Consider the following 11,385-nt stretch of genomic DNA (forward strand, 5'->3'; position numbering starts at 1 on the left):
ATAATTGAGTCATGAAGGTCAAGACCTATATCGTGTGAGAGGGAGGGGTGATCCTAATATCCCAGATCTTAATTAGGACAGACATTCGGGTTCGGCTTCTGCAGTTACTATTAAAACCTCATTTTTCATCGCTTAACTTATTTCACAGCTGAGTTTTTACAGCCTTTGATCATATTCCAAATTCATCAGAAATTGAAAACTGAATAATTCTAGAAAATTGTCATTAAAAAACAAGTCACGTTCCCTCTTTATCATCTGTTATTCATTTTTATGATTTGAATTTTTCTTTTAATACGTCGTATTTCTGAAATTAAAATGAGAAGATCGATTTGTATAGATACACAAAGTAAGTCTCGAGTAGAAATGAAAAGACAAAGTGTAACACACATCCGTATTGCAAATGAAAGAGTGCCGAACTTGATTGACCTTTTGACGAACTTGATTTGACTTTGACAAATTCTATATGGACTAAGTTCGAAAATGAATGACCAAAGACGAATTGACTATGAGATGTGCAAGATCACGAATTTGGGGGGATATAGGCCCTACTTTGAATTAACATATATACATGAAGTATCAGTTCCCTATCAACCAGAAAGCAATAAAGATTCATGACTCAAGTTTTATTGTCCAAAATTATATATAATACAGATTATTTTTCAATTGGTGTTACATGTCATAGGCCTGTGATAAATATTATACAGAACATGATGGTGTCGTGTACTGAGAGCCAGAAGGGCGTTAACACAAAGAATAGCAGCAAATATAATATAAACTTTCATATAATAACCCAAATGCAAATTAATTTCATAACTTGCACAAGGACCCAGAAACATCCCAACAAATACTTTAAATCATTGGAAAGAGTTTTGTACCCAATTAAATGAGTCCGGAGTGTTCTTTATATCTCTAATACATGTTATTGGTTATTCTTTTCTTTTTCCTATACAGGTCTATTCGCCAGTCTTTTTTCTCATACTTATGTAAGTACATGTATATACATCATTTTTTATGAATATAATATAAAAACAATATAAACAAGATAATGTGCTATTTGCAAAATCACACATTTTGGCAAAAAAATTACAAAACAAGCCTAATTTTACAGTAGGCTTGCATGCTAAGCCTTATTTTAGGTTATTATTAAAAATGTAATGACTTGTGTAGAATGGTTCCCTAAGAAAAGAGGAGTGTTATGCACCACCCCCTCAGGAAACACTCGTCACACCTAAAACTAAAATCCCAACGAGAATAACAAGTTCATACTTCATCATTTGCCAGCACATTTAAATTTAAATATATTTGGGATATCAAATAGGTACTATGTCCCATTTGCAGGCCAAAAATATGAAAAGGTTGAATTCCAACGGCATTTGAAAGATGATAGTAATTTAGAACTCACCTAAAACAAAAGGGCTTGAAAATGTATTTTTGTTGGAAAATAAGGACCGTTAGTTGTCGAATCAAATTTAATGATCGCGGTCGTTTAATTAAATAGTCCGATTTTCAGACCCTTGTACCGAATGGTCGTACGTTTTGTGCTGCGCAAAGATTCAATCAGTTTAATTTTGGCCGTTACAAGAAGTGGGTTATTGATGTAGACAAATGCTCATGTACCCTTTAGAGCTCATTTTATGTATGTTATTACCATGCAAAGAAAAGAAAAGAAAAGAAAAGAAAAGAAGTCAGTCAGTCACTCACTGCACAGTGAAGTACGTCTAAAAAGTAGACAGGGTTCCTATTGCATAATTTGAATACTAGGGCTAATGTTTAAATTTCACAGACATAATTATGTGACATATTCATAATTCCTGCAAAGTTCTACAGAATTAGATATTGGCTGCAAAAGGGATAAACTTCCTTTAATGTTATTGTATCATCCCCCCGCAGGGGCGGATCTAGCTTTTTGCTAAGGGGGGGGGGGGGGTTGACCAAAATAATGACGATGCGGAGCATCGTCCACGAGCCGCAAAGCGGCGAGCCGATTTTTTGGGGTGTTTATTTGAACCCCGTAAGTGATGTTTTCCTGGCATCTATTAACACAATGGAGACCATAAAAAGCAGTGCATGATAACGTCTTTTTAAATCAAGTAACAGTTTAATACAGTTATATCCAGAGTTATCATGTGTTTGGTTAAGTTACCAGATGAGTTGAATATCTTCTCACAATATTTGCACTTGAAAGGGTTTCTCTCCAGCGTGCGTTCTTTTTTCTTTCTTTTTTTCTTCCTTTTTTTTCCCTTTTTTTTGGGGGGGGGGGGGCGCCCAAGGGGGGGGGGGGGGTTTAAACCCCCTAACCCCCCGTAGATCCGCGCCTGCCCCGGCTTCCCATACCTCCTGACATAAAGCCGGGCTTTCAGGCTGGGTAGACAAGGCAATATACAATGATAAAACAATGTGTGAAAAAGACAGATTTTTCCATAAAGTTTAAATGATTCAAATTGTCGTTCCTTTTGATTTATCAATTACCATCGACTCTATTTTTTCTTGACCTTAACAGCCTTCATCATGAATGTGATCGACCCTGACGTTGGGCCATGGGCCAGAGTTAGGCACCAATGTTTATGCCGCACACAGGGAGGTTTCGGACCCCGGTGCAAGAGGGACACGCGACACCTTTCGCGCATTTGTTGGCAGCACCGCTTAAATTACACAGAGGAGGAGTGAGTACTCTTATTGAATTTTCTTAAATCAAGATGCATAATGCTGTATACCACACTTCTGTATTATATTGTAATTGAGTAAAAGTAAATTGAAAGGACTGAACTGGTTTATTAACAACTTTCCATCATGGGCAAATGCCGAATTTTGAAATCTTCTACAGGGTAAAAATTAAAAGAAGACAACAAATATAAGTATATTTAGACTTCGGTGAAAAGCGCTTTATAATTAAGCTTCGTTTTATTATTGTTATTATTATAAGTACACACAAACAAAAATCATAAAACAAAATAATTAAACAACACAGATATTTAACCAGAAATATGGGTAGTTAGGTAAATGATAATATTACAAAATTATTATTTTCATTATGTATAGATCGAGCGCTACTTTCAATCCAACTAAATTACGTTAGGCCTACTGTAGGCTTAAAGAAAAATATTGATGCTTAAAAGGCACAATCTGTACAGGAAAATACATCCTTGACCAAATCAATTCGGCCATTAAAAAAAAACAGATGTATTGCCCTTTGGGACCAGCCCAAAAATTTGAAATATACGGTCGGCTTAAAAAAAAAAAAAAAAAAAAAAAAAGTCACCGTTTTTAAATATTTTTAAATGAATAAAAAAATATGTTTTTTGTTTGTTTAAATGGGATATAAATGCATAAAATTATCAAATTATTCGCGAATTCTAACTCGTCTTCTACCCTAGTTTCAAAATCCTGCTATAGCGTAAATTACATGCAAGTAGACCCCGGCCTCGTGCACCAGCTAGAAACCAGGGATATTTGGGCGGCGTTCACGGTTTTTATTTTTTAGTGGGCGACGGTCGCTGTTTAGAGTTTTCTACAGAAAGGCTCACAACACTTATTCATGCCACATTTTGAAGGCACTACAAAAAAGTATTACAAAAAAAGAAAAGATTCCCGACCGACCGACCCATGTTTTGGCACCTAAAGGACAATAAAACATTTTTTTTAGGCTGAATATATTGTACACAATAACATAACAGGCTTTAAAATGAGATCAAATGTAAAGATACATAATGGATTCATAAGTTTTGGCAGTGACAGTTTTGAAGAATTTTGTCTCCGAGTGAAACCCCATTCATATCTACTAATTATACCAAACATCATTAAGATAAGAAAGTAATCAACTTTGTAATGAAACCACACTAGTCCATTATTTTCAGTCAAACTTTTGGTTTAAACTTCTTTATACAGGTTTTTACTTTTATTGCTTATAGCTTTTTAAAGTAAATATCCAAAAGAAAAGTTGAAACAGAGTCAGAAAATAAACTCATCCATTTTACTGTTTGATAGTATTATCTTTCTCGTTAGCATCAATATTAAAAATTTAAATTGAGTTTCTGAAAAATCCCAGACCTTTCAAAAAGTATTCATTAAAAAAAACGGGGGAAATATTTATTGCTAAAACATTACATTACTTTCTTTCATAATAGTGTTTATTTTTGTATAGTGCTCACATCTGTAAGACTTGAAACTCCTGGCACTCTGCAATTATTACCCGGCTTTAACATGGCTGCCATTACGGCGCTCTAGCATTTCAAGCAATTAATTCCTATCAGGTACCAATTTACATCACCTGGGCCGAGTGTGGCAAATGTAGATTAATGTCTTGCCCAAGAACATTAGTGCTGCAGTGGGACTCAAACCGCGGACCTTGTGATCCACGGTCCGGTGATGTATACACTCGACCACGACACTTCTCATAAATTATGAAAGTCTTATAGTTTTTTCTGCAATGACCTCCCGTTGAACTTATAACTATATTGCATATGTTGAAAAATAATCCCACCATCTTGAAAAGATGATTTTGGTAAAATCAGAGAGATATACATTGGTTGGTTCAGGTGATTGTCTATAACTACACACACACACACACACACACAGACACACACATACAAACACATGCAAATATATATATCTTTATAAAAGTGCGAGAATTCTCAACTCTGACATGACAACGGGTGTTCCAGAATATGTAGGCGTGAAGAAAATGGTCTAGGAACGTGAGACGTAGCTGTACTTTACAAGTAATAAGTACAGCTACGAGTACAGCTACGTCTCACGTTCCTAGACCATTTTCTTCACGCCTATATAATCTTTATATATACAACTGAGGATGATGCTTCAATAGTGGTCAAGTAAATCATTCCACACATTGGCAGGATCATTACTGTAGCAAGTCGACTATCACCTGATCTAGTTTCTTTCTGTATATATTCATAAGGTTTAATATAAGGTTCATATTTACTATCAATTTAAGAATGAAGATTGGTGGTATTTACATTGCATATGAACATGTATATGGATACACATATAAACATGTACATTAATTCATACCAAAAGACAAATTTAATAAAATAATTTTGAGTTGACAGAAAACAAAAACAAAAACAATGAAACATAGATGTAGTTATGCATCAAAAATATCGTACATGTATACAGAGTGAGGTGTATACAGCTATCAATAATGTCTTGTGTTATTGTAATTGTTATTAATATCATTATTGTTATTATCATCATCATTATCCACTACATTCAACATCAAGTTTTTATCACGTCCATTGGTAACTATCACACCATGTATACATATTTGTGTTAACTCTGTATGATTGTACTCACAATGCTGCTTGCAATACGGCAAGACGAAGCATCTAGTCCCATCATAGATTGGAAGAGTAAAATATAAATTTAGTTCTTATTACAGTTCATATAATAAGATGGCAAAGAACATGGACAAATGATGCACCTTGATTACAAAATACATTCATTCCATACAAATAACTAGCACCCCATTTTATAAGTATTCAATCAAAGATAATAGATATCGGTTCTATACAGCCCATGTGAATATATATACAAATGATACAATATGATCTTTGGAAAAGTCTTACATGTTCAATAACTTATTGCATTTTGAAATTACTTTTTAGTCTTATCATTTTACTGAACATATTACTAAGATGATTTCAGAAGTTGTTACTTTTAGTCACTGATAGCATGTACATTAGCATTTTACATATATATTTTATCTTCTTCATACCAGAATAGAAGTGTTAATTCGAATGCGGCCAATCAGATGCCAAGCGATGACACTCAGAGGCCATCAATGCTCACGAGATGGCAGAAGACGCCATGTCTTAATGTACTGCACACAACACTGTAAGTACAATCATACAGGGTTAACAAAATTACAATTTGTTTTCATGAAGTGGGTTAAGCTATCATGAACTTACAAATTCAAAACTTGTTAGATGTAAGCTGTAATTAGCTTTTTATTACAGGACATCTTATTGATTAAAAATGCCAAGTAGCATGCAGTTGTGAACAACGAAATGGTCATAAACATTTCACATCTTCAAGGGCATCATTGTTTTTCCGGCTTCTATCACTTTAGTTCTTTAGCAGCAAACTTTTCTTTGAACAATAACCGCAAGTTCTATACCTTCTATCTAATTGAACATTATGAGGACACGTGGATGTATATAAAATGGATTACCAAACAGATATTATACATTTCAACCATAAATACCATTACCATGTTCATTACCAGTATTGGGTATGATGAAAGTATTGTATGGCAAAGTTGTTTCAACTATTTTCTAATGCAGAAACCTACCTCAAAGAGACACAGTGATTATGGGGTCATTATGGCCTTGCCTGTCCTTTTCTTTCCTCAGTTAGAACTCACATATACTGTGTAATTAAAGTCTCACCATGCATGTGATGAAGCAGAGCCAATGCATCTATATCCAGACTCCATCTTCTCTACTGTTAAGGTTGAAAGGTATCATACAAAAGGGTTCAAATAGAATAAATCCTCCTGGAATCCTTCATACAAAGCTGACCTGATTGAAGAAAAAAAAAATCAGAATGATTTACGTAGTGAAAGCATTCAAACAATTGCACAAATAATAAGAAACTGATCTCCTATCAGTGATTTTGTTGTGATGGAGACAGCTACTTACAAAGCCCCATTGTTAACAAATTTATAACACTGTATTATGAGAACGAACCAAAAGAAAATCTACAAAATACTTTTCTGATATTGGAGAACCATTTTATATACATGCATGTTATGAGTAATATTTTTCTACAACTTTTACAGCATTAGATGTGTAATTTTAGGTTTATAATAAAACGTAGGGTTTTTTTATACATTACTTTTGAATTGATATACATGGGCCTAGTCAAATAATCACCAATAACCATAATTATTTCCTATCCATAACTAATAATCAAATCCATATTTGTTGTAAATGTATTTAGTTTAGCTAAGTGTAACTTTGAGATTATTTTGTTTTATCATGTCACCCTTCACTGTAATGTGCTCCTATGGTAATAATAAAAAATGACACAGCAATTGATATGAAGTTCTAACCTGCTAACATGTGGACTATCTAATCTTAAAGGACAATCAAACCTTGGTGTTTATAATCAGTTAACTCTTGTGAAAGCTTGACAATAAAAAAATTAAATTGGCAAATTGGGTAAATTATCAGAAAGCTATGAATGTTTTTTTCCATGCAAATCTCAAATTGGCAATTTAGCGAGTGGATTGTGATATATTCGTGACCGACTCTCCTAACTGTTATACTTTTTGAAAAATAAGCATTTTAGTAATTTGTTGTGCTGGAACAAACAGAAGAGTTGTCTGGCACTACAACATAATGACATTATCGATTCAACCAATTTTAAATTTCCACGATTACAATATTAACAAATTGACAACTTTGTTATTGTATTATCCAATTTTATTCAAAATTTCAACAATCTGTTTCTTTGATTTTTCAACGATGGTTGAGGGTTTGAACCCCAGCCTGGCACTAACGTCATTTGGCAAGACATTAATGTACATTTGGCAGTCTCTACCCAAGTGTAAAAGAGAAGCTAGCAATTGCGGTTATGAATATGAGCAGTATTGACTTTGATATGGGCACACTGGGTAAAAAGGACCCAATTAGTAGTATTCTATTTATTTTTATATACAGTGTGAGCCCACATTTTTTTTACAGGAGGCATTGTTTGCGAGAGTGCAAAAATTGACTTGCGCCAAAGTTGCTTATGTGATGTTTGAATAAAATAATTGGGATTTCGGTATTAATTCGGTCTTTGCAGATCCAAATAACATCCTTAACAAAATTAATCATGCCACACATATCAAATATCGAATATCAACGAACATGTGTGCACACCTGTGTGTGTGTGACTTTGCTTCTGCAAAAAGCATATGCAATGCATTTCATTCGATACATTCAATTCATTCTCTCACTCCGCTAATAACTCCGCATAATACATACTGTAGGCATCACTTTGGCGCAAGTCGATTTTTGCTCTCTCGCAAACAATGCCACCTATTCATCCAAGCGTGAACACATACCACACAAAAATGATACCAAATGATTTGGGATAAAACTCTCTTTCATAAGATGTAGAATAGGTTACTGTTCATAAATAATTTTAAAAATAATAAGCAATTTTCTAGGTGTAAACTTTTTTGGGACTCACACGGTATATTGGTAGGCCATTAAATATATTATAATTCAGACTTGATTGCCTTCTAACAAACTATTACATTCACCTAGTACAAGTTAAACAAACTAGTCAAACAATTTGGCTTGCCTGACCAAGGAACTTTATGTACGCAATCAACATTAGGCTATTGAAATACAATATTGATCATTATCTTGATGGAAGTAATAAGTTCTTACTAGTCATTTGGCAAAGAGGTATACTTTAAATGTGATTGCATTAGGAAAGTGGCATGTGGAAAGTGAAAACAGGGGAATCTATAATTGTGTGTGAAATGATGTACATGTATTTAGGTGCAGGGTGTCTGACCTCTTAGACTCCATTAAACATGACATTCACACAGACAGTAAAACAATGAAAAGAATCATGCAAAATCAACCATGTCTGATCAGTGTTTTAGTGACTTAGTGACTATACAGCATAAACCAAATGGCCATATAAAGGAACACATGCGCATGAATATTCATCTCACCATATTCAAGTATTTGTAACAGCTTGGGTCCTATTCAAACGCATCTTGGCATTAATTATAAAATAGGGATCAAACCTAAAGAATATCCAGCAAAACCCAGGAGTGGAGCCCTGGATTCAAATACCGAAGTCAGTGGTATATGGTCCGTACTATTCCACAGGAGAGTATTTATATCATGACACAAGACCACGGATTATATTTTGTTACCTCATTGTTTAATTTGAATAACATATTGTAAGGACTACTGTTATTTAAAAGTGAGGATTACCACAAAATTCTATTAGCTGCCTCAAATACATTACTATGTGAAATTGCTTCTAGTAAGAGAGTTAACTTATGTTTTCCCTTATGTTCTTTGTTTCACAGATAACATTCATGCCGGCCCGGAGGTTATGTCCGATTCCGATGAATTCTAGCCTGGACCGGTAAGTTAGACTCGATCAACATTCTGAAAAATAGAGATGTGAAACCATTAGAAATGGTATGTTGAGATAGACAGACGCGGATCCAAGGGGGCCTTGCCTCCCTGCCCCCCCCCTATCAAAAAATAAAAGAGAATTAAGGAAAGGGAAAGAAAAAAAGGAAAAGAGAAGATAAAGGGAAGGAAAAAAAGAGGAAGAAGAAAAGACAAGAGGGATATCAGTTGCAATATTCCCGCCAACAAGTTGTGGATTGGGGGGCGAAAAGGCCCTTGCCTCCCCCCGCCTCCGCCAAAAAAAAAAAGAGAGAAGGAAGGGAAAGGGAAGGGGAGAGTTAAAAGGGACCAAAAAATTCAAAGATGGTTTATTTCTAATTCGATAACGGTGATTTACAAATGTTACTGAAATGACATAATTTTCCAAGAATTTTCCTCACTTTTTAGTAAATTTTACTTTTGTGTGCGTTTGTTGAAAAGTGACAAATTACAAAATTACAGTCAGGCAAGAAATATGCTTATTAAGAGGCCTACATGTCAGGGCCTGTGAAACGGTGGGGAATCGCCCCCCCCCCCCCTACACTTTTTTGGAAAAAGTATATTGAAGAGAAATGATGGAAAGAAAGAAAGAATAGTGACCTGCCAGTGTCACAAAATAATGGGGTATCAAAATATGCTTATCTGACCGTGATTAAATGCTTAAAACCCCGAGCTTCGGGGGCTATGCCCCCTGTGTTCCACCCTAAGGCGGGCCCTGGCTGCTCATCTGACGATAATTTAATGCCTAAAACCCTTGAGCTTCTGGGGGCTCTGCCCCCTGGACCCCATGCCAATTATTGACCTGCCAGTGTCACAAATAAGGTATCAAAATATGCTCATCTGACCGTAATTAAATGCCCATACCCCCTGAGCTTCGGGGGCTCCGCCCCTAGACCCCACGCCAATTTACGCTATGCTCTACCTGGTCGTAAATACTTTAGCCTCCCCCACCCACTTTGAAAAATATTCAGCAGGGCCTGCATGTAAGAGTGGGGTGATGCGGTCTGCCCCCAACCGTTTTTGCTTATTACACCACTGCTGGTCACCATTACGTACCAATATTTGGCTCGCATAATTTCAAATTCGCCCCCCGCCCCCCCCCCCCCCCCCCCCCCCCCCCCCCCCCCCCCCCCCCCCCCCCCATTTAAGAAACCCTGGATCCGCGCCTGGACATAGATATCTATGAGTACTGCTTTGATCATGCTGACAACTATGACTATATCACCTCTCTTTCCTAAACCACAATTTCATCTTTATTGTTCAAAAAATTCAGCAATTTTTTAAAGTCAATGTAATGCTACAGTCACAAATGTTTGTACGAACGATAATTTTGTACGAATCTCCGTTTTTCCATTTTCTTCCCGAATTTCCATTGTCTGAAAATCGTTCGCACGGCGTTCGTAGCAGTTCGTAATTTGTGACCGAGGCTTTAGACAAACACTCGTAGAACAGTTTCTTATCTGAGATTCAAGAGGCACAATTCCAAAATGTTCCTACATGCACATATATTTTGTTTGAAAATTTAAAAGGTGGACACAATTCGAGGGTATGTGTACTATGCCATTTAGTTTCAAATGGGAGCACAGGCTGGTTGTGCCACCTTATACATTCATTTGCATATGAATGCAAGATGATATGGTTTTTATTTGAATGATTTGTTATATTTCCTACAGGTAAACATAAAAAAAGAGCAAGACAAGGACATCATCTAACAACACCCGCCTCTCAACTATCTCCCCTATACCGTCATCATCTTCCAACCAGTTCCCCACACATCTTCAAACCAGTTCTGCCATCTTCACACCAGTTCCCTCAACATCTTCACACCAGTTCTGCCATCTTCACACCAGTTTAACAGGTATTCCAACATTCTTCAAAGCCAATACTGCCATTTATATCTATATTCTATTAACTTATTTATTTCCACCTTGTCACACTCAATCATCATTGTATTTCCTGTACCTTGTCTTGCTCTTTTTTTATGTGAATGTTAAAGTGTTGCTTCCCATGGCAAAAGGTTCACTATTGACAAAGTCTATATTTGCGTGTGGTTACATAGAACCACAATGTTCCATTCTAAGTGAATGTGCGATATTTCCTATGTTGACTATTTTGGCTTTACATAATATACAATGTCTCTTCTCATTACACACATATCCATCCATCATTATACAATCATATACATATGTCCATTATGTGGCCTCCTTATGCCAAAATGCCACATAATTTCTCCTTTTTG

At 35.7% G+C, this 11,385-nt stretch overlaps 1 long non-coding RNA gene across 1 annotated transcript; it reads left to right on the forward strand.

The window, feature by feature from the left end:
* The first annotated feature begins 865 nt into the window (after positions 1–865).
* LOC115928243 lies at positions 866–11,378 on the forward strand. The gene is made up of 5 exons (XR_004065969.1): positions 866–983; positions 2,501–2,663; positions 5,735–5,850; positions 9,059–9,117; positions 10,820–11,378. It is a non-coding gene; the product is annotated as an uncharacterized LOC115928243 (long non-coding RNA).
* The last annotated feature ends 7 nt before the right edge of the window (positions 11,379–11,385 follow it).

This window comes from Strongylocentrotus purpuratus, unplaced genomic scaffold, assembly GCF_000002235.5.
Source record: "Strongylocentrotus purpuratus isolate Spur 01 unplaced genomic scaffold, Spur_5.0 spur5_scaffold_21, whole genome shotgun sequence".
In the NCBI taxonomy this organism is placed as follows: Eukaryota; Metazoa; Echinodermata; class Echinoidea; order Camarodonta; family Strongylocentrotidae; genus Strongylocentrotus; species Strongylocentrotus purpuratus.